At 42.9% G+C, this 21214-nt stretch overlaps 2 long non-coding RNA genes across 7 annotated transcripts in view; one reads left to right on the top strand and one right to left on the bottom strand.

The window, feature by feature from the left end:
• The window catches only part of LOC309334075, a 54332-nt gene extending 43607 nt beyond the window's left edge, over positions 1-10725 (bottom strand). Inside the window, exon 1 of the long non-coding RNA XR_014152841.1 lies at positions 10662-10725. This is a non-coding gene — a long non-coding RNA (uncharacterized lncRNA). The remainder of the gene's footprint in view (positions 1-10661) is intronic.
• The window catches only part of LOC309334058, a 117334-nt gene that overhangs the window by 19016 nt on the left and 77104 nt on the right, over positions 1-21214 (top strand). The gene's annotated exons all lie outside the window — the stretch shown is intronic.

The raw sequence follows: 21214 nt of genomic DNA, 5'->3' as shown, positions 1-21214 counted from the left end.
TTTGTGCATGTTTTCCTTACTTGATGGGTGGTTCTTTCATAGACAGACAGACAGACAGACGATAGATAGATGATAGATGATATAGATAGATGGTAGACAGATAGACGCAAGGTACTGGGTAGGACCTATCTATTTGCACTGTACAGAGCAGATGGTGATGTACTTTCCAGTCCATCTTGCACCAATGGGGGGACTCAAGGGTACAGAGTAACAGCAGCTTTTTATCTAAAAGAAAAGCACTGGTTTAAAGTGTGGCACTTACTGTAACAACTTCATAGCACTTGCAACAGATAGGAAGAAATGGCAACCTGTGGAAAACCTGTATTGCCATTTATGCTGATTGAGCGCTAAAGAGAAGTTTTCCTTGGGGATAAGCTGGGGAACTCTTCATCCAATATGCCAGCTGCAACCTTACTTGGATGGAGATACTTTAGCTGCAATTACTGAAGGTCTGCTAACATTGGGCATGGGTCTACCTCTAAAAACAATCCAGAAGCTGCATCTGGTCCAGAATATTTCTGCAAGATTATCACCTGGGACTGGGACCATGTTATGCCTATGTTTTGTCAGCTACATCCACTCCCAGTCTGTCTCCTGGCCTAATTTACAGTGCTGGGTTAATATTTAAAGCCCTAGCTGGCTTAGGACCAGGTTACCCAGAGGACTTCCTTCTCACAAATGGCCTTATGCTGCTCTAGCCATTAGGGAGGGTGTTTTTGGTAGCGTCACCCTAGTAATTGCACAGCCTTCCCAGCAGCACCTTGTTGGTCATTTTGGCTCTAGGATCAAATCTTTCTGTTTGCCCAGGCCTTTTATATAATTTACAAAGTCTGGGCCTCCTATCTTAAAAGTCTGTGTTTCAATTTCAGGGGTGCAGTGATTTATGATTTTGTGTCTGTTGCATCCATGTATTTTGTGGTTTATTTTATTTATTTATGGATTGCTTCCTAGGGAGCATTTTTAATAGATTTAACAACACAGTAAAGCATTTCTAAACCAAATGCACATGTAAGGATAATTTTTGAAATTGCATATATAAAAATATACAAAGCCAACGGGAATAAAAACACTCCACTTAGAAGGCTTGTTGAAAGAAGAAAGTTTTCAACAGGCACTAAAAGACGATACAAATGGTGCCTGCCTGATATGAAATGGAAGGGAGTTCTAAGGGGCAGGTGCTGTCACACTGTAGGCTTGATCAGATGGAACAGACCTCCTAATGATATGGTATCTGTGAGTTGGCCTCTGCTGCAGAGTGCAGTGATCAGTTGGGCATATAAGAGATTAGACAATATTTTGGGTTTAATTTTTATTTATTTATTGTAAAAGCTTTATGCTACGGAGCAGCAAACCAATGTAGAATACAGAAAATATATTTGCAGACTGCCATTCTTTGGCACAATTGTCTTTGTACACACTAAGGATGAGATCATAACCCCACTTACCTGGGAGTAAGACACACTGAATTCAATAGGCACACACAGGAATTTACTACTAGAAAACATCCTTCCCTGGCAATTAAAAGCTTCACACCCAGTGAACAGTTTGGGAGTATCTGATGTACAAACTTTGATCTAAGTGGATTTGGGCCTGACTGGTCCTTTTGATAAAAGGCCATATAAGCAATTAAGAATATTTTGTTAAAATAGAAGCTTTAAATAAAATCTCCAATCACTTCAGTTTTTCCTTATAGATGATATTTCTAAGAAGGAAAACACAATTCAATTGAAGCCCCACAGTCTTCAGCCCAGAGCCCACTCAGCCATTAGCCTCTGGTTCAGAAAAGGACAACCAGAATGATCAAGGGGATGGAGAGATTCCCCTATTGGGAAAACTGCAGCATTTGGTACTTTCTAGTTTAGAGAAAAGGCAAGTAAAGAAGTGACATGATAAAAGTTTATAAAAATATGCATGGCATGAAGAAAGTGGACAGAGAAAGTATTTTTTCTTTTCTTTCTCTTCTAACACTAGAACTCGTGGAGATCCAATGAAGCTGAATGTTGGAGAATAAAAGAAAGTAATTGTCATGCAGCACATACTTAAGATATGAAACTCCTTCCCACAAGAGGCAATGATGGCCACCAACTCAGATGGCTTTAAGAAAGGACTGGACAAATTCAGGGACAATAAGGTTATGCTCTGCCTCCATGAGCCGAGGCAGTAACACTTCTGAACATCAGTTGCTGGAAACCTCAGGTGGGGAGAGTGTTCTTGAGCTTGAGGGTTTCCAAAAGACACCTGAGTGGCCACACTAAGAACAGGATCCTGGACTAGATGAGCCACTGGCTAATCCAGCAGGGTCCTCTTATGCTTTTAATAGCTGCATTGCGCACAAGTAGTGGGGTGAGACAAGAAGTAGGGAAACAGCTTCATATTCACATTCGGAAGCTTTCGGGGAATGCATACCCCCATCAACACCATTTGTGTTGATAAATTAATGGGAGCTCAGATTCTACTTTTCCTGATCATCGTGAATAACCAACATCAACAATAACCAGCAACCTTGCCATTTGCAAAGAAAAGCAGGGTAGGTAGTATTTGTACACCAGTTTGGAGATACGGAATTTGAAGGAAAACACATTCATTTGAACAGCATGAATGTTTGCCTAGGCAGTAAAAATATACTCCACATAACCCCTCTCCAAGATGGTAAAGTGACAAATATGCAAAAGAAACACACATTAAATCTGCTGTGATTTGGCTGGAAGAAAACCTGGCAGCCTCTCCCTCTCTTGTAGATACAAAGGAGATTTTTTAAAAAGTTTGACTACATCAGAAGGCAAATACACTTGAGATTTTTATATTTTAAAAAAGGTTTTGCTCATTTAAAGACACACACAGCACATTAGCAGCTTCTGACTACGAATAAATTTAAACTGCCAGTCCATTATTTTAACTCTCCCCTAACCAGCTGTTGAGAATGAGATTTCCGTCCATTCTTATTCTCCCCACCAAATAGCTTACTGAGGTATGAAGTCTGAACATGAGATTGAACTCTCACATCAACCCTAAACTCACTCTCACCTTCAGCCCAACAGTAGTCTGCAAAAATTGAAATAATAGCATATCAGGAAGATTTTGGGCATCACATAGCAGGACAGAGTCTCAAACAAACATGTGCCCTTATAAGACCACATTCCCAGCATGTTCACACTTCTGTCTCAGCGATGTTTATAATGGTTTGGTCATGTGCACGGAATGGAAAATTGGTTGGTGAAGATGTACCTTTTTGCCCAAGCCTTTGGAGGGTGCTAGGACCTATAATGAGTCACTCAGTTTGAAGTTGTTTGCCATCTGCTGAACTTGTGTATCTTAAGGATGCTTTATAGAGTGTGTGATACATGTTTGTGTGTGTGTGTATATATATATATATATATATATATATATATATATATATATATATAGTATTCAGGCCCAGGACCAGTTGGTGCAGTGTGCAGTGTAATGCGTTACCATACAGAAGCTACATATAGATTCTGGCAGCTCCTAACTGTAGCCTCACAAGTCCCTCCATACACAAGGCTTGAAATTCCAGTCCTTGCAATAAGTTGTCCTGCTTTCCATGACAATTTCTGCAGTCAGAGTGACCTAAATAATTTCTTTAACTTGCATAATTTGGTGCAATTTGGGCTCCCCCCCCAACTTTCATGCATAATGCAAATAGTCCCAAATATTTATTGCATTTCACAGCTTGAAAGCAGATTCACAATTCTAAAATATAATTAAGATAAAGGATCCAATACCTGAACATCCCTGGTCATCAAATGCCAACCCCAAGATAAACAAGTAAGATAAAATCTTCTGGTGCTTATAAAAGCTGCTCAGGATTTAGTAAACCTTCAAGAGAAACATCACGGTAGAACATCTCCCTTCTTCACCTCTGAGTATGAAGCACAGATAGTATTGTCAAGAGGGTGATTCTAGTCGATCTTAAAATATCTGAATTGGACCCAAGGGAGCTGAGCTGTCTTTCAGGTATGAAGAGCCATAGCATTACCAGTTACAACTGGAAAGCTATTGGCAGCCAGCACTGGTATAATGCACTCCTAGCAATCCAGTCCCATAAGGAGACAGGTGGACACATTCTGCACTGGCTGCTGTCTCCAAACAGCCATTAAGGATAGCAATGTACAGAGCGTGTCTCAGCAGTCACAGCCTCAAGGTCATGGAAAGCATGAATGGCAGCTGCTGGTTCCAAATTGGGGGGGGGGGGAGAGTTGAAGTTTTGCCACCAGTTGGTGAACATTTCCTCAGTGTGAAATTGCCACCACTGAAACAAATCCAAGAGCACCACAAGGCTGAGAAACCATGGGAGACTAAACAAGAGAGAGAGAGAGAGAGAGAGAGGGAGGGAGGGAGAGGGATGGAATGTTCTACTACAGGTTGATAGAACCAGCAGATCTTTATTATTTTTATCAGCATCCTTTGTCATTTTCTGCATCTGTTTCTCAGTAAAGGACAAACACATGTTGGCTCTTCCTTTATTTTCTTTCAAAAATATGTTGAAATAGCATCCAGAAAAGAAATGGCATTTCAATTTTTTAATCAGGGGAAGGGCAACAGCTAATTGAAAGAGCATATGTGAGAGATTTTTGGTCCAATCCCTAGCACCTCCAGATAGGGATGAACAAATTTCATTTTCTCATTTTCCAACCATAACAATTTGCATTTTTAAAAAATCCTGATCAGTACAAATTTCTACCAACGCGTACTTTTGAATACAGTTTTAACTAATACAGTGGTACCTCAGGTTACAGGTGCTTCAGGTTACAGACTCCGCTAACTCAGAAATAGTACCTCTGGTTAAGAACTTTGCTTCAGGATGAGAACAGAAATCGCACGGCGGCAGTGGGAGGCCCCATCAGCTAAAGTGGTATCTCAGGTTAAGAACAGTTTCAGGTTAAGAACAGACCTCCAGAACGAATTAAGTTCATAACCAGAGGTACCACTGTATATACATATTTTGAAAGGAATCTTTCTTAATATAATACATTTTTATGTTATTTCCACTGATAAATGCATTTATTTTGAACACTTTCCCCTAATATAACAATTTTGGTGCATATTGTTTGGGTGGAGAATCACATCACAAAATTCGGAGAAGTGTAAATTTTGAAAGATAGCTGTTACTTTGGTTTTCATATTGGTTCAAGAAGTGCAAAATAGACAGGTTTCCATTAAAATACACTCCAAATTGAATTTCTTCCCCGAGCTGCTGTCATAGACTGGCTGGATGCAGAGGAGTGGTGGGGAGGAACCATCTGGGGAACCCCTAGAGGAATATGGCACAGAGCCTGGGGAGTGGTGGTGGGACAACAATGAGAAGTCAGAGGGAGAAGAGGGAGCAGACTGGGAAGAGGTGGTGTTGGAAGCTGAAGGAGCAACAGGGTTTAGTGAGCAGGAAGAGGTTGTGGCAGACAGCAGTCAAGGATTAGAGGCAGAAGAGGAAGCTGGAGATGATGGGGGCCAAGAGGATGCAATAATGCAGGCTGCTGAAGGATCTGGGGAGGGGTGTCCTCCCCCCCCTGCTGTGAACAACTCCTCTCCCCCCCCCCCCGGTCTCTCAGAACATGCACAGAAAGGAACAGGGTGGACCAATGAGATACAAGGTGATGAAGCCTTGGGCTGCTGGGAAAGGAACTGGAGAGGACCCTTAGAGACCAGTGGGAATGCTGGTACCTTCAGTCCTTGCAACTGCCTCACTGGGGCAATACTTAGTGGGAAGGGTTGCTGTGACCACTAGGACTGGGCTGTTTTGGTTGCTTTGAATAAAGAGTTCACGAACAGTAGGTGTTTTACTGACCTACTCCTGACTCTGGCTCCTGACAGCTGTCAGGCAGTGTCAGTAATACTGAACTAGATGAGCTCCTGGCCTTAATAAGCATACAACTTCTTCCAAGAGATTCTCCACATCAGGAACATGGAAACTCCGCAATTTGATGAGCCATCTGTGTAGGGAACCATCCTAAACTTAAACAGGGGGAGGTACTTATCACAGGAACACCTGTGATGTCATCCCCATGGCATTTCTGCATTTCATACAGCACTGAACACAATACCAATCTAAATGTAACAGTATCCGTAGTGCCTTCTCTATTTCCACAAAAATGAAGCATGGCTTTCCAACATGAAACACAGGAGTATTTTCATGCCTGAAGGAGTGGGTGGAAGCCCTTTGGCAGTGCTGGGATCTTTTACTTTGGAGAGTATTTTCAAGCCATATTGTGCTTACAGAGACTTTTTGATACCGCTCCAACAGAGGAGGGGGCTGCATATGCAATTCTTAAAATCCTTCCAAGGGAAAAAAGTTTTAAAATAAGAATTAAAGACAAAGAAGTAGCAGATCATACAGCTATGGCCAGAGGGGTATGTGCGTGTATGGGGGGGGGGAGAGCAGCAACCCCATCTGGCCACTTAACGGCATTTCCCATTAAACCTTGCAGAAGAAAAGCAGGCCCTGTGCAATCACAATGAATTTACCAACTACAGATGTCCTCAACAGGCAGGCAAAGAAAGAAAGGATTGCGCCCTCTCCTGGTGGTGCTTAGTGCTGCAGGCAGCTCTCTCAAGCATGCCTGAACTCAGCACGGTTGCTCTCCCTTCATACTGGCTGACGTGAAGCAATCCTGCTTAGCTCTGGGTCCCTGATTTGTGCTCCTGAAAACCAGCTGATCTTCAGGCGCTTTGGAAGCTTCACAAAACAACTTTGGCCAATTCTAAGCCTTTTGGTTGAGACCTGCCCTTAGCTTCATGACATCAAGTGTAGCGTGGGTGGCCATGCTTTGCCCAAAGTGGCCTCTATCAATGAATTGTCACATGTCACATTGGTCACATTACATTGGTCATGGGTCATTTGCCATATAACCTTTTCTCCCCATTTTCTAATAATCATTACCATACATTTGACACTTGCCTATGAAACATTAGCTATTTCTGTATATTGCCATAAATTGGGGGTAGGTTGGGGTGATGTGATTCATAGTTTTAGAGAAAGCACTTATCTACAAGGCTACAGATACATTTTTGAAGCTGAAAAACTGTTACCTGTGTCACAGCTTTTTAAAACACATTTAACAAGAAAGCATTTAAACTACTAGTGACATACTTCTTGATTATTTTTGTAGGGAAGATCAAGGTACCTAACAAACAGGTAAAGGTAAAGGGACCCCTGACCATTAGGTCCAGTCGTGGCTGACTCTGGGGTTGCGGCGCTCATCTCACTTTATTGGCTGAGGGAGCCGGCATACAGCTTCCGGGTCATGTGGCCAGCATGACTAAGCCACTTCTGGCGAACCAGAACAGCGCACGGAAACGCCGTTTACCTTCCCGCGGGAGCGGTACCTATTTATCTACTTGCACTTTGAAGTGCTTTCGAACTGCTAAGTTGGCAGGAGCAGGGGCCGAGCAACGGGAGCTCACCCCGTTGCAGGGATTCGAACCACTGACCTTCTGATCGACAAGTTCTAGGCTCTGTGGTTTAACCCACAGCGCCACCTGCATCCCTACCGAATAAATAGTTTAATGCTAACTGGAGTTAAAAACATGAAACATTATGTAAAGAAGCTTACAAAAGTTACATTGGTCACTACAGAATGACCCTGTTGTCAAAGGAATTAATTTAAACATATCCATAGCAGCTACATCAGTTTCTTGAGAAAAGTGAAAATACATGGCTGAAAGTAAAATGTACTTTTGGAAAGCAGAGGTGTAAGCTATGATGGCATTCTAAACTGTTTCCTGTATTGCTGCTGTGGCATTGCCCCCCCCCCCCATGCAGAATGTGAGGTTGTTCTCTCTAAAGCTAGCAATGGCCATAGTCTAATAATGTACCTCCAGGAGTGATTTCTTCTCATTTGAATTCTCCTGTCCTTTGCAAAAAGGTCCCTGTGAGACCCATCTTATTGTATTTTTCTCAGCAGTTGCACCTCAGCTAGAGAAATCCTTCCCTCAAAAAAGGTTCATCTAAGCCTTACCTTTTCACATACTTAAGTGAAAACTATTTTGCTTAGGTGGGCACATGTACACAAGGGTAAGCGTAGGCCAGCAGATTTTTATAGCAATGTTTTTGCTGAATTTCTTTGTAGATGGATCTGCCTCTTGGTGGAATTTGAGTCTTAAAGCAAAGCTACTTCCTTAATATATTCTAATATTTTTGTTTTGGATTTCAGGCAAAAATGCTATTTGTGTTTGGCTCAAAAGGATGATCCTTCCATACCTTTGGTGGGGGTATTGTTCTTTCATCTCTGAATGGGTTGTGGTTTCTACAAGAAAATAGTTCTTGGGTTTGGATACCATGCAGTATAATCACTGGGGGAAACAGACTGAAAGTTAGGTGTGTTTAAATTACACTGAAATCAAGGCCTTGAAATATGTGGCGACATCCCACGTATGCGTAGTCAGATCAAAGTCCTTCTGTGTTCACTGGGATGCTTCCAAGTGTGTGTAAGACTGCAGCTTTAGTTCCACTAATGTTGTTGGGACTTAAGCATGTTATGCACATCTACTCAGAAGTAAGTCCTACTGAATCCAGTGTGGCTTATTCCCATGTAAGCATGCATTAAGACTGTAGTCAAGGCGGGGCAGATGAATACAAGAATTGAATTTAAAGGTGTGGGAGAAAAATGGGGTGGCTAGATGCAAAAATAGGTCAGGTATTAACTAAAATGGTTGTGTAGAATAGGAAACCTATGGAATGTGTAGTAGGAGTGCCAACTCCCTGGGGCCATGAATGCCCTAGCCCCCACATTTAAAATGGGGGCCAGGATACCCACAAAGTGCAGAAGCGTGAGTGCACTACCTGCACAAGTAATGTCAGCATGCCCCTGAGCATGCACACACATCCTGGTGATGGCATGCAGCCCCAGGTAGTTGCAGTCGCGGGCGCAAGCCGGCGCTGCTGCGGTGTAGCTTGTTGTACAAGCTGCACCTGATGAAATGATCTCTTCTATCCTTTTTTGTTATTGGCCATCTGAGTGAGGTAATGATGGGATATGCAACACAATCCTATGTAAGTGTACTTGGAAGAAAACTCTACTGACTTCATTGGGTTTTACGCCTAAGTAAGTGTACACACAACTGGAATCTATCCTCAGTTTCCTGGGCAAGTTACTCATAGAATAGAGTCTCATAGAATAGAATAATAGAATTGAAGAGTTGGAAGGAACCCTGAGGGCCACCTAGTTCAACTCCCCGCAAAGCAGGAATTTCAACTAAAGCATCCATGACAGATGGCCATCCAATCTCTGCTTTAAAACCTCCAAGGAAGGAGAGTTCACCACCTTCTGAGGGAGTCCGTTCCACTGTCAAACAGCTGTTACTGTCAGAAAGTTCCTCCTGTTGTTTAATCAGAATCCCCTTTCTTGTAACTTGAAGCCATGGGTTCAGGTCCTACTCTCAGTAGCAGGAGAAGACAAGCTTGCTCCATCTTCCATGTGACAGCTCTTAAGACATTTGAAGATGGCTATCACATCTCTTCACACTCTCCTCTTTTCCTGGCTAAACATATCAAACACCTTCAACCATTCCTCATAAGGCTTTGTTTCCAGACCCTTGGTCATCTTGGTTGCCCTCCTTTGCACACATTCCATCTTGTCAATATCCTTTTTAAATTGTAGTGCCCAGAACTTCCCTTGATCTGGTCACTATGCTTCTGTTGATGCAGCCTACAATTGCCTTCTGGGAAATTGTTTTATGAACGGTTTTGTTGTAAGAGCAAATGCCATTAACTTCACCTGATATTACCCCTGGCTCTGCCTAGTTAGCTGCCATGCACTCCACCCTTCCTGGCCAAATGAGCACCATCCACCACCACCAAGAATCAATAGCTTTTGCAACACACACAGCAGCAGCTGGCTGCCACGAGGACTACTGAGCTAAGGTCAGAAATGCTGTTTTCATGAATATATGACTATGTCACACTTCTAGCCTTGTAAAAAAAAAAAGTTGAGATTAAAGCTAGTCATTGGATGAAGCTATACTGGCTGCTGATTTACACCAGCTGAGGATTTCTAATTTTATTTCTGCTTGACACTTCAAAATTAGATTCTTTCTTTTAAAAAAAAAGAAAGAAAAAGAAAGGCATGCTGCGTCAATGTGTAGGCTGCAAGTGGAACAAGAGGGTTTGCTTCCCTACAGGCTGAAAATGGAAACTATCATTAGTAATAATGTTCTGATTTCTAAGATTCTCTGAAGAAAAAACTTGCATTCGGGAAAGGAAATCAGGCTGAGGTTTATCCTAGTTGCACACTACTGACATAACACTGTTCCTTTTCTCCCCCTTCACATTTCTCTACATCAGAAACACATCTTCCCAAATATTCCATACATGGATTTTTTTCTGTTGGCTGCTTTGTCATATGACTTGCAATAGCTACTGAGTGACAGGAAGGGGGAACAGGGCTTTTTCTGTTGGCCCTGCCTTATCACTTAATGTTCAACGGAAGTGTGAAAGGAGTTGCCCACAAATAAGCTCCTCCACACATTCAGGATTTCTAGTTATATAATTAGGACACTACAATCTACCGTTATACGTGCATAAAAGGCCCTTTCACACTTTTGCTGGTGGTACATTTCTACTCCCCCTCCCTCCACACATTCAGCATATGAATGGAAGGAACATGGGAAAAGGGCTTAGGCGAAACAAGAATGGACTCAGTCCTTACCTTGCTGGCTGTAAGAGGTCATCAGACATGGCCATCCACAGAGTACAGTTACAAGCTTTTTCATGCAGGACAGTCGAAGCTGTCCTCCACAGGAAGTATGTCGGGCATGGAACTTTAGAGACTTGATCATCATGTTAGATGATCTCTTTGTACCACTCAGTTTACATTGTGGTTCAGCCAAGTGTGAAATCTTCTTGTTATAGCTGCTACATAGGTCCAGTTTGACCAATAAGCTACCCTGCCTATAACAGCATTTCAAAGGGATCACAGAACTGCAGCAAGGTAGAAATATTTCCATCCCTCAGCATGGCCTTCTTGCATATATTTTGGCTGCTGAGTAGCAATGCAAAGAGGAAGGTGCTATGTACTATGGTACATGAGAATGTCTACACTATATATACTGATACAGATTATTCCCTCACATAATGGTGGGAGTTGTAGCATACTCTCCAAAATTTCTCCAATGAAAATAGGGCTGTCCTATTCCATAACACCTGCCCACCTAGCAGTTCGAAAGCATGCCAAGTGCAAGTAGATAAATAGGTACCGCTCCGGCGGGAAGGTAAACGGCGTTTCCATGCGCTGTTCTGGTTCGCCAGAAGCGGTTTGTCATGCTGGCCACATGACCCAGAAACTGTACGCCAGCTCCCTCGGCCAATAAAGCGAGATGAGCGCCGCAACCCCAGAGTCGTCCGCGACTGGACCTAATGGTCAGGGGTCCCTTTACCTTTATTCCATAACAACAACAACAACAACAACAACAACAACAACAACATTTTTTATTATTTATACCCAGCCCGCCTGACTCAGTTGCCCCAGCCACTTTGGGTGGCTTTCAACGTATATAAAAACATAATAAAACATTTTAAAAACTTCCCTATACAGGGCTGCCTTCAAATGTCTTCTAAAGGTTGTACTTACCTCCTTGACTCAGGGGTTGCATAACTCCACACCCGGCAAATTTCTCCAGTGAAAATAGGGACCTCCTAAGGAAAAGGGGGACATTCCGGGGTCAAATCAGAAACTTGGGGCAGCTTTTGTAAATCCAGGACTGTCCTGGAAAATAGGGACACTTGGAGAGTCTGTTGTAGTTTATCAGAGATTTCTAGGCCCCATCACAGAACTACAGTTCCCAGGCTTCTCTGGGGGCAAGAGAACAACCATTATCCTAGTTTAATGGCTCATCCACACTTACCTTTTGCCCCACACATACTACGCAAAGGTCTGTACTTTCCTGGCCCATGTCTGAGCACTACCTCCTTCTTTTGCTCCACTGCTTTCTTCAAGAAAAACCCACTCTTTAGTGCTGAATTGGAACAAATAGCAATTCAGGTTTTCTGCAGAATTTTTTTCAGCAGTAAAGAGTGGGGTTTTTTCAGAGAAAGTGTTGGGGCAAAAATAAAAAAGTGCTCAGACAGAGAGCTTTAAAGTGTGAACCTGTGCCTAGAAAAGCAGCACAAAAGGAAGTGTGGATGAGCCCTAAGTGTGGATATGCCCTGTACAAAGACCTGTCCTTTCAGTGCTGAAGTTGTGCCCTGAAAGCACATTACATAAATGTAGGAAAGACTCATTCCACATGGCATTAAAATTAAGCTGTTTCTTGAACAGAACAGAGCAGCTGGTAAGCAGTGCAACAACAACACTGTGCAGCCGTTTAGGGCACATGGGGACAGGTAGGAAGGAGAACCAAAGCTAATTGAAATTTCAGGGAAAAACAGAGAAGCAGGAAGTTATATGCTTCTGGGGACGCCTCTCAAAATGTCCTTGTGATCTGATCAGTTTATTTACCCTGTGTTGCTGAAAACGAGTAAATAAAAGCCTACCACATATACAAAAAGGCAATTAAAATCTGCATTCATTTCAGCATTTTATTCTAAGAAGCAGGATTTTAGATCTAGTTCTAAGAAAAAATATGACAAGAGAGAGTTAAGGAGTGTATGTACGCATTTAGAAATCTGAATACTGATTCAGATAAATAGGGGGCTTTATAACTCTTTTCACATAAAATCCAAAATGCGGGTTTTAATCTGCATTGTTTTTGGTCTAGTTTCATTGTTATAAACAGCAAGCAATGTCTTTTAGACTTTTTTTTTATTAACAATGAATGTCTTTTCTTATTTTTATTAAGAAAAAGAGTCATAAATTAAATATCTACCAAATTCCCACCTATCCTAATATATTGTAATGTTTGCCAGACAGCCCAAGGCACAGCAGTTAATCAACTCAAAATCTTACATTGGTCACCACAGTATTCTGTAGCACTTGCATTTACTTTTCTTTTTTAAAGAAACTAAACAATACATTTCATAGCACTTTGTCAAGAACCAGTTTCCCTCTTGCTTATTCTTCTCTACAGCCTCGAGAGACTAAAAGAGAGAACCAAACTGTTTCAGAGCTGTGAAATTAATCAGAAGCCACAAAACCAGTCCAGAGGCCCAGAAGCAGATGCCCTACCTGAGATTTCCTTTTAATCCATTCTCTGAAACCTAGCTAAATTTCAGATTGCCGCAATCTCTTTTAAATTAGATATTTATTTGCTAGAGAGAAAACACACACAGAGGATGGAGGCTCTCTCCCTTTTTTTCTGCACAACTGCTCCAACTGGAATGTCTCTGTCTCTTTTTTCAAGGAAAACTTTTGTGACAGAGGCCGTGTTTGTCTTCTGTGGCAGTTCTTTTCTCTGCTTCCATTTGGACATTTGTTACGGGAGCACAGCAAAATTACAGCTAATGAATGAGAAATGAATAAGGAGCCACATTATTGCCAGCAGTGAATGTCTGTTCTGTGCTCGTGTGAGTGAAATGGGGGTGTTTCCTCAGCTTGGATTTGAATTCCACATGAAAGTATGAACTCTACTAAATCCTCCTCACACACTGCTCTCTATGCAATTGTTATATGAGTCTTCAGTCCCTTTGTTATGCAGCTGCACAGCAGTATACATGCACTAGTCTTGTGTAAGGACTGGAGTTCCACTGGAGTCCTGCCTTAACAAACACATTTTAGCAAACAAAGCTTGGGGTCTGTTTCAGTCGAAAATGCACTCTGTGTCTTTTTAACAACTTTTCCATTTTGTTCAGGAGTGCACACATCAGCTCTCCAATATGATTTCTCACTTCTTCTTTTTCAATGCCTTTACAAATGTTTGAATATATAGTTCCCATTGTAAATTCAAGCCACATTTCCAGAAAACACATTTCCAGTAATGAAGGACATGATTGGCAAGGTATCTAGGATGCCTCCAGGCTGTTACTATTTTGTAGTAGGGACTTTAGGTTTGCACAACTAAGGTGGATTAAAGTGCTCTCTTGCCCTAGTAGAACAGATGTACTTTACAAAAATCCTGGACTTTTTGTGGTTAGGAAAGTGATTGTGAAATATACTGAAAAGATGTGGGGTGAGCAAATGATTAACAGGGAGAAATATAAACACCCTGTAAGCAAACAAAGATGAGTGCAGGATGAATGCTCATTGTTGTATAACTGCCCTGTAAACAAATCAGAATGAATGCCCAGTAGAGACTGGACATAGTCGAGCTTCCATGTAAGCTTTGTGCAAGCAAGGCAGGATAAACCAAGAATAAACAAGGCATCTGAGGATATCTTAGTATGCTTCCTCCCTTTTCTGCAAAACCAAACATGGTTAGTGATATGGGGGATAGTGATGAGGGGTGAGCATCAGGACTCGCACTTGTGGGCACTTCCTATATCTTAGCAGGAAGCTCAGGTATACAGGGTCCACCAGATCATTTCAACAGTGTCTATGGAAACTGTGATGGGATAATGAGCTGCTTGTGCGTAAAAGCTTGATCCCTCTGGGGTTTGGCTGGTCATCCAAACCGATGCACTAACGGAGCCCCCAAAGCATGACTCCGTCAGTCGCTGGTAGAATCTGACAGTGGGCGTCTACGGAATTTACGCCAACATAAAAGCTCTTTGACAGACATGCGCTTTCGAGACTCTCTGCGTGACAGTTTCCGGCGAAGGGTGGGCGTTCCCAACGGGGGTCCCGTTACCTCTCCACTACTCTCACTGGAAGCATCCCAGAGCCTCCCCTCCGCTGTGACTCCTGCACTCCCCCTGCTGGTTCCCTCTTCTGCTGCAGATTCTCTCCTATTCTCCTGGAGCCTGTCCACCACCTGTCTCTCCGATGGCAGTTCCCTGACAGAAACTATCAAAATATTCTAGAACATTAGTGGGGAAGGACTTTGCAGAACCCAGTCTGACTTCTCTTAACAAAGGTTTTCTTCTGTATTTTTAATAATTCTAGATTTTATTATGCATGGCCATGGATTTACTTGGGACACAACTTGGACTAAGGAGTTTGTCCTCTGGTATGGAGGTTGGTTTTTAGTGACAAGTTGTATATTTTTGTTTGAAGATAAAGAATGCTACATTCTTAAAAGATTCATGCAAAGAAGGCATACAGAGCTGATAACTTACTAAAATCTGACAGCTAACTCTACAGCTCCGTCTTTTCATCCCTTCTGTTTGACTTGTTTCTTCCAACATCATCCATACAAATATCCTGATTGGGGGAATATGGATATTCAGGGCCATCCTACCCATGAGGCAAGGTGAGGCAAGTGCCTCAGGTGGCAGGATACACAGGGACAGCAGATCTAGCCTTCAAGGAATACAGTGCTCCTTGGAGGCTAGATCTGTCATCTCTTTGGCATGCCCCATGCCAACACTACAGTAGCTTCTTGGCAAATAGGAGGTAATACCCTTGCTCCTGATGTAGATCTTTACTCATCCATTTTTTTCCTGGCATAGAAGACACCATTTTGTCATTCACAGTGGTACCTCGGGTTACAGACGCTTCAAGTTACAGACTCTGCTAACTCAGAAATAGTACCTCGGGCTAAGAACTTTGCTTCAGGATGAGAACAGAAATCGCACAGCAGTGGCGTAGCGGCAGCAGGAGGCTCCATTAGCTAAAGTGGTGCTTCAGGTTAAGAACAGTTTCAGGTTAAGAACAGACCTCCAGAATGAATTAAGTTCTTAACCTGAGGTACCACTGTACTTCAGGTGCCAAAATGTCCTGGGCCAGCCCCGCTGCTACTCTTTAGGAAATTGCCTTCACATGTACAAGAACATGAGTTTTTAAAAGTGATATATATTGTCCATAACTGTTTCAACAATAGCTGGGGGAAGGAAATCATTTCCTATTGCATTGGTAAGAGTTTTAGCTACTGAATCATATATCAGCAAATATGTCACATGGCACATATAGATGTGCTGGTGTCTCAATAGATGTGTCTTACCTCTAGGCCACATTGTCTAGACAATTTTTCATTTGCTATAAGACTACCAAGGACTACAATCGGAGCTGGCATGTGCATAAACATATTTTAGTTAATTATTTTAATACATTTTTGTAACCATTCCAGTAGCATTTTTTTTTACATTTGTCACTATTGTGTGTACATTTTCTGAAGAGGACAGTGAAAGACACTTTCCACTGCACATTTAGCGTCCAATAAAATGCCCTCTAAAAGTCCACATATCCCAAAGAAATAGAATGGGCATCTACCACTAAATTTCCCACATTATCTAGAGCAGTAGTTCCCAATTGGTGGGACCAATTTGTGGCACCATTCACAAAAACTACAATGACCGCTCCCCACTTAAAACGGGGGGCGCCTTTTGCGTGGACGCGTGCAGCCCTGGATCTGGAGTGGCCCCATCAGCATAGGCTTTGCCTTCCCTCAGGTGGGATACCTGGAGGTCCCCGCCTACCCCAGCGAGTTGTCCAATCCCACCTGGGGGAAGTGTTGCCAGGGAAACCAGGCCAGGTAAGGGGAGGGATTACCTGCCCACACAATAGAGGGTGGATCTTAATTGTTAATCCTCACTTGGCTCCAGAGCTTCTCCCACCCTACCCACCCTCAGTTAATGTCTTCTTTTGCAGGTTAACTTTTCTTCATAGGTTTTGCAGGTTAACCTGTCTCCACAGGTATGCGGGCGCTGCTACGATAAGGTCGCTGTTAAAGGGCCGGAAAGGAATTTCCCTGCATTGGCAGGTTTCGCCTTTCCCGTAGCAAAACGTCACAACTTTGGCGGTATCAGGCCTTGGGCGGAATCCTTTAGTCCATCTTCCTCTTTGCGGCGGCGATACCAGGGTTCCCCGTTAAAGGGGTTTTTGAAGGGAGGCTTTGGCCGTACGCCGAAAGGTCGTCATTGCTCTCCCCTGCGGCGGCGTAACGGGGGCGGCTATCTCTGCTTGAACATATGTTCTCCAGAGCCGGCCAATCCCCCCCACACACACTGGATAACCCTGATGCTCCCTAGGTCCCCGGCTGGGGACTAGGGAGGGAGAACGCCCAATGCCTGAGCCAAGGTCTACCCACATTTGAAATTTAATAAAGTTGTGGCCAATTTAATCCCATAGCACGTTGTCTAGAGTCGTTATTCCACATGACGGGGGGACCACTCGGGATCTGGGGACTCCGCCTGTCCACGCAATAGAGATATCAACATTTTCAAAAAGCGGGAGGGGGGGGGGCTTTTGAAAAACAGGAGGTCTGCAATACTTAGCTAATTGGGAACCATGGTCTAGAACAATCCGAAAGAGTAAGTGTTGCTCTGGTTGGGTTATATAGCTGGTCTGACAAACAAAATATGTTTCCTTCAGGAAAAGTCTGATGAACTCTAGGAAGCTGTTTTTCTTCCCAGCCAACGATCTCAGCAATGCTCAGGGGCAGAGATCCTCATATGAGATAGAGAACAGCAACCCAAGCCAGCAAAAAATTCAGTTCCTGGCAAATATATTATAGTCACTGCTACTACTCTTTTTTTTTTTTAGGTTGATTTCTTTTATATATATATTATTCATTTTAAAAAACATTTATATTGTCATACATTTTACAAATTTCCATCTCTTATACCAGTGTTTCCCAACCGGTGTTCCGCGGCACACTAGTGTGCCGCGAGACGTTGCCTGGTGTGCCGTGGGAGGGCACACTCATTGAAATTAGAATTAGACTTTTGCCCCCCGCCCGCCTTCAGAAGAGGTCCAGGACCTCTTTGCTCCCCCCTGCCTGCCTTCCCGGGAGAGCGGAGAAACGCAGCGTGTTTCTCCGCTGTCCCGGACAGCTTTTGAAGGCAGGCAGAGGGGAGCAAAGACTTTCGCCCCCCGCCCGCCTTCAGAAGAGGTCCAGGGCCTCTTCTGAAGGCGGGCAGGGGGCAAAGGTCTTTGCTCCCCCGTGCCTGCCTTCCCGGGAGAGCGGAAGGTCTTTGCTCCCCCCCTTCAAAAGCCGTCCGGGACAGAGGAGAAACGTGCTGCGTTTCTACGCTCTCCCGGGAAGGCAGGCAGGGGGAGCAAAGACTTTTGCCCCCCGCCAGCCTTCAGAAGAGGTCCTGGACCTCTTCTGAAGGCGGGCGGTGGGCGAAAGTCTTTGCTCCCCACGCCTGCCTTCAAAAGCCGTCCAGGACAGCGGAGAAACACGCTGCTTTTCTCCGCTCTCCCGGGAAGGCAGGCAGGGGGGGAGCAAGGACTTTTGCCCCCCGCCCGCCTTCAGAAGAGGTCCTGGACCTCTTCTGAATGCGGGCGGGGGGCGAAAGTCTTTGCTCCCCTCTGCCTGCCTTCAAAAGCTGTCCGGGACAGCGGAGAAACACGCTGCGTTTCTCCGCTCTCCCGGGAAGGCAGGCAGGGGGGAGCAAAGACTTTCACCCCCCGCCAGCCTTCAGAAGAGGTCCTGGACCTCTTCTGAAGGCGGGCGCGGGAACAAAAGTCTTTGCTCCCCCCGCCTGCCTTCAAAAGCCGTCCAGGATAGCGGGAAGCGCTTCCCTGCTATCCCGGACTGCTTTTAAAATGCTGGCGGTGGGGAGCAAAGCCTTTCAGCCCCCGCCGGCCTTCCTGGACCTCTTCTGAAGGCCGGAGGGGGGGGAAGGCTTTGCTCCCCACCGCCAGCATTTAAAAGAGGTCCCTGGAGATTTCCCTATAGGCTTTCTTCTTGGGAAGCAAGCCCATAGGGAAATTCATCTTGCGAAGTGCCTCAAAAAACGGAAAACCCTTTCGTCTTGCGGGTTTTCAGTCTTGCGAGGCATTCGTCTTGCGGGGCACCACTGTATATATAGTCAATATAGGCACAGAGTTAATTTTTTAAACATTTTCTAATGGTGGTGTGCCTCGAGATTTTTTTCATGAAACAAGTGTGCCTTTGCCCAAAAAAGGTTGGGAAACACTGTCTTATACAATCTTTTGGACTTCCTTCAGCTCCTCTGATGATCTCCCATCTTTAAGATTTCTCCTGCATTTCTTAAATTTATATTACCTTTAACCTCATATCCAATAACATCCTTTTCATTCAGTAAGGCAATAAGTCAAATTATTCCCCTTATAAAACTTCCTGCAAACCTATAAATGTAATCGAATTGTCACAATTACTTTTTATATAGTCCGTAAATTTACGCCAATCTTCTGTAAATCTCTGGTCACACTGGTTTTGAATTCTTCCCGTTAGTTTGTCAAGTTCTGCATAGTCCATCAATTTCATCCTCCACTCTTCTTTCGTTGGTAATTCCTCTTGCTTCCATTTTTGTGCCAATAAAATTCTTGCTGCCGTCATTGCATACAAAAACAACTTACAATCATTTCTATTTATATCAGTTCCTACAATGCCTAATAAAAATGCTTCTGGTTTTTTAATAAATGTATATTTCAACATTTTCTTCATCTTGTTATATATCATTTCCCAGAAGTTTTTAACCTTTTTACATTCCCACCACATATGATAAAATGTTCCTTCTTTTTCTTTACATTTCCAACATTTATTGCTTACCTTACACATTTTTGCAAGTTTGACGGGTGTGATATACCATCTATAAAACATCACTGCTACTACTCTTACCAGTATGGGTAGTAGCTTCTTCACTCATGATTCTACCCATAGGAACTGTGCTTCTGACACACTTTGTGCATGTCAATATAACATAATCACTTCAGAAATCACCCAGAAAACAGGGCTGGGACAGTCACCCCAATAATTTCCTCCCTCTAGTCCCAACTAGTTTTCGTTTGCAGAGTTATCACAAAATACCAGCTACCAGTGAAGGAAGGCCTACCTTTATCGTCTTCATCATTATATATTAAATTTGTATACTGCCCTTCACCTGAGGGTCACAGGGTGATTACAACATAAAAATACAAAAAGGGGAACACAAAACATATAATAAAACTAACCCAAAAACAAACTAATAACTTCCCCCCAAAAAAGTTTTTATTATTATATTTATCATGGGCTGAGACAGATCCAGATGCTCAGCCTCACTCTCCCTGGCTTCATATATCATTTGTATCTCCTTGTATGTAGTACTGCCTACTAACAGCAGTTCCTTCCATTTTCTGAACCACTTGAAAATGCTAGATGATGAACATCTTCTGGCTATACTAATTGAATGCTCTTGATTCCAGTTCTACCAATTCTGTCTTTTCATCACTGGATGACTACTACACTTGGGTACTTTCTATTTTTGGAAAGCTAACAACAGATCCATATTCAATGTTCTTTCAAGATGGTTACTACATGAATTAGAGCAGATTAATAGTGTTTATCTATGAAGAGCAGGTTGTGTAGGTGGATGCTGTCAAGCAGAAGTGAGTCAGCCTGTTTATGACTGAGGATCACAAAGGGAAAGTATCAAAACAAGATGGGTTGCAGTTAATGCATTTAAGCATGAAGGTCGCAAAGTTAATGTGACCTTCTTGTATTTTCGAAAAGCCAAATACATTTTAATAGTAACACAAAAAGATACTTATTTCAGAAATTACGGTTACATAATTAGATGGACGCAATAAATAACTGCGAACAATCAGCAATCATGAATGTTGATGGAAGTACATTAATAACAAGAACAAGCACACATTGGGAATATGAACAGAGAACATATGGGCTGACCATTAATAAAGAATAGTCCTATGCTTTGGAAAAGTTTCTCTGGCAAATAACTACAAACTTTTTACAGTTCAAATATAGCAGCTAATGCTGCCAACTGATTCACAAAACATTTTTTACCACGTGTTTAGCTCCCGTTGCCAACACTTATGTGACAAGGAAACTGCATGCTGGACATTTTCATAAAGCCATCCTCTATATGTAAAAAAAAGAAGAAGAAAAAGTTTTATAATGGTGAGGAACATGGTTGTATGATTCCATCCTACAAAGTGTTATTTTCTCTAAATCTCATGCAAATGCCAGGTGAAAGTTTTGTTTTGTTTTACATGTGAACTCATTGCTGCCATGATACACTGTGAGATATGTAAAGGAAAAATGTGATAATGAGTTTTATTCCCCTGAGGCTGAGTAATATAGGACACAACATGCTCCATACATCTGCATTCACTATAATGGCACAGCAGAAACAAACCTCACTGGACAATCTGGGAAACCACAACCAATGCTAGCAAGCATGTAGCCCATGGGAGGTTTTCCTCATAGGTGTAGCTGAGAGGGGCAGGAGGGCAGCTGCCTCCCCCACCCCCCCAAAAAAATCAAGTAAATAAATAAAAATACTTAACTAACTGACCAAATGTTTCCGTGGGTAATTTGGTTT

Source organism: Podarcis erhardii (assembly GCF_964252035.2).
Source record: "Podarcis erhardii genome assembly, chromosome: Z".
In the NCBI taxonomy this organism is placed as follows: Eukaryota; Metazoa; Chordata; class Lepidosauria; order Squamata; family Lacertidae; genus Podarcis; species Podarcis erhardii.
The sequence above is the reverse complement of the archived record's forward strand: the minus strand, read 5'-3'. Positions and strand labels throughout refer to the sequence as shown.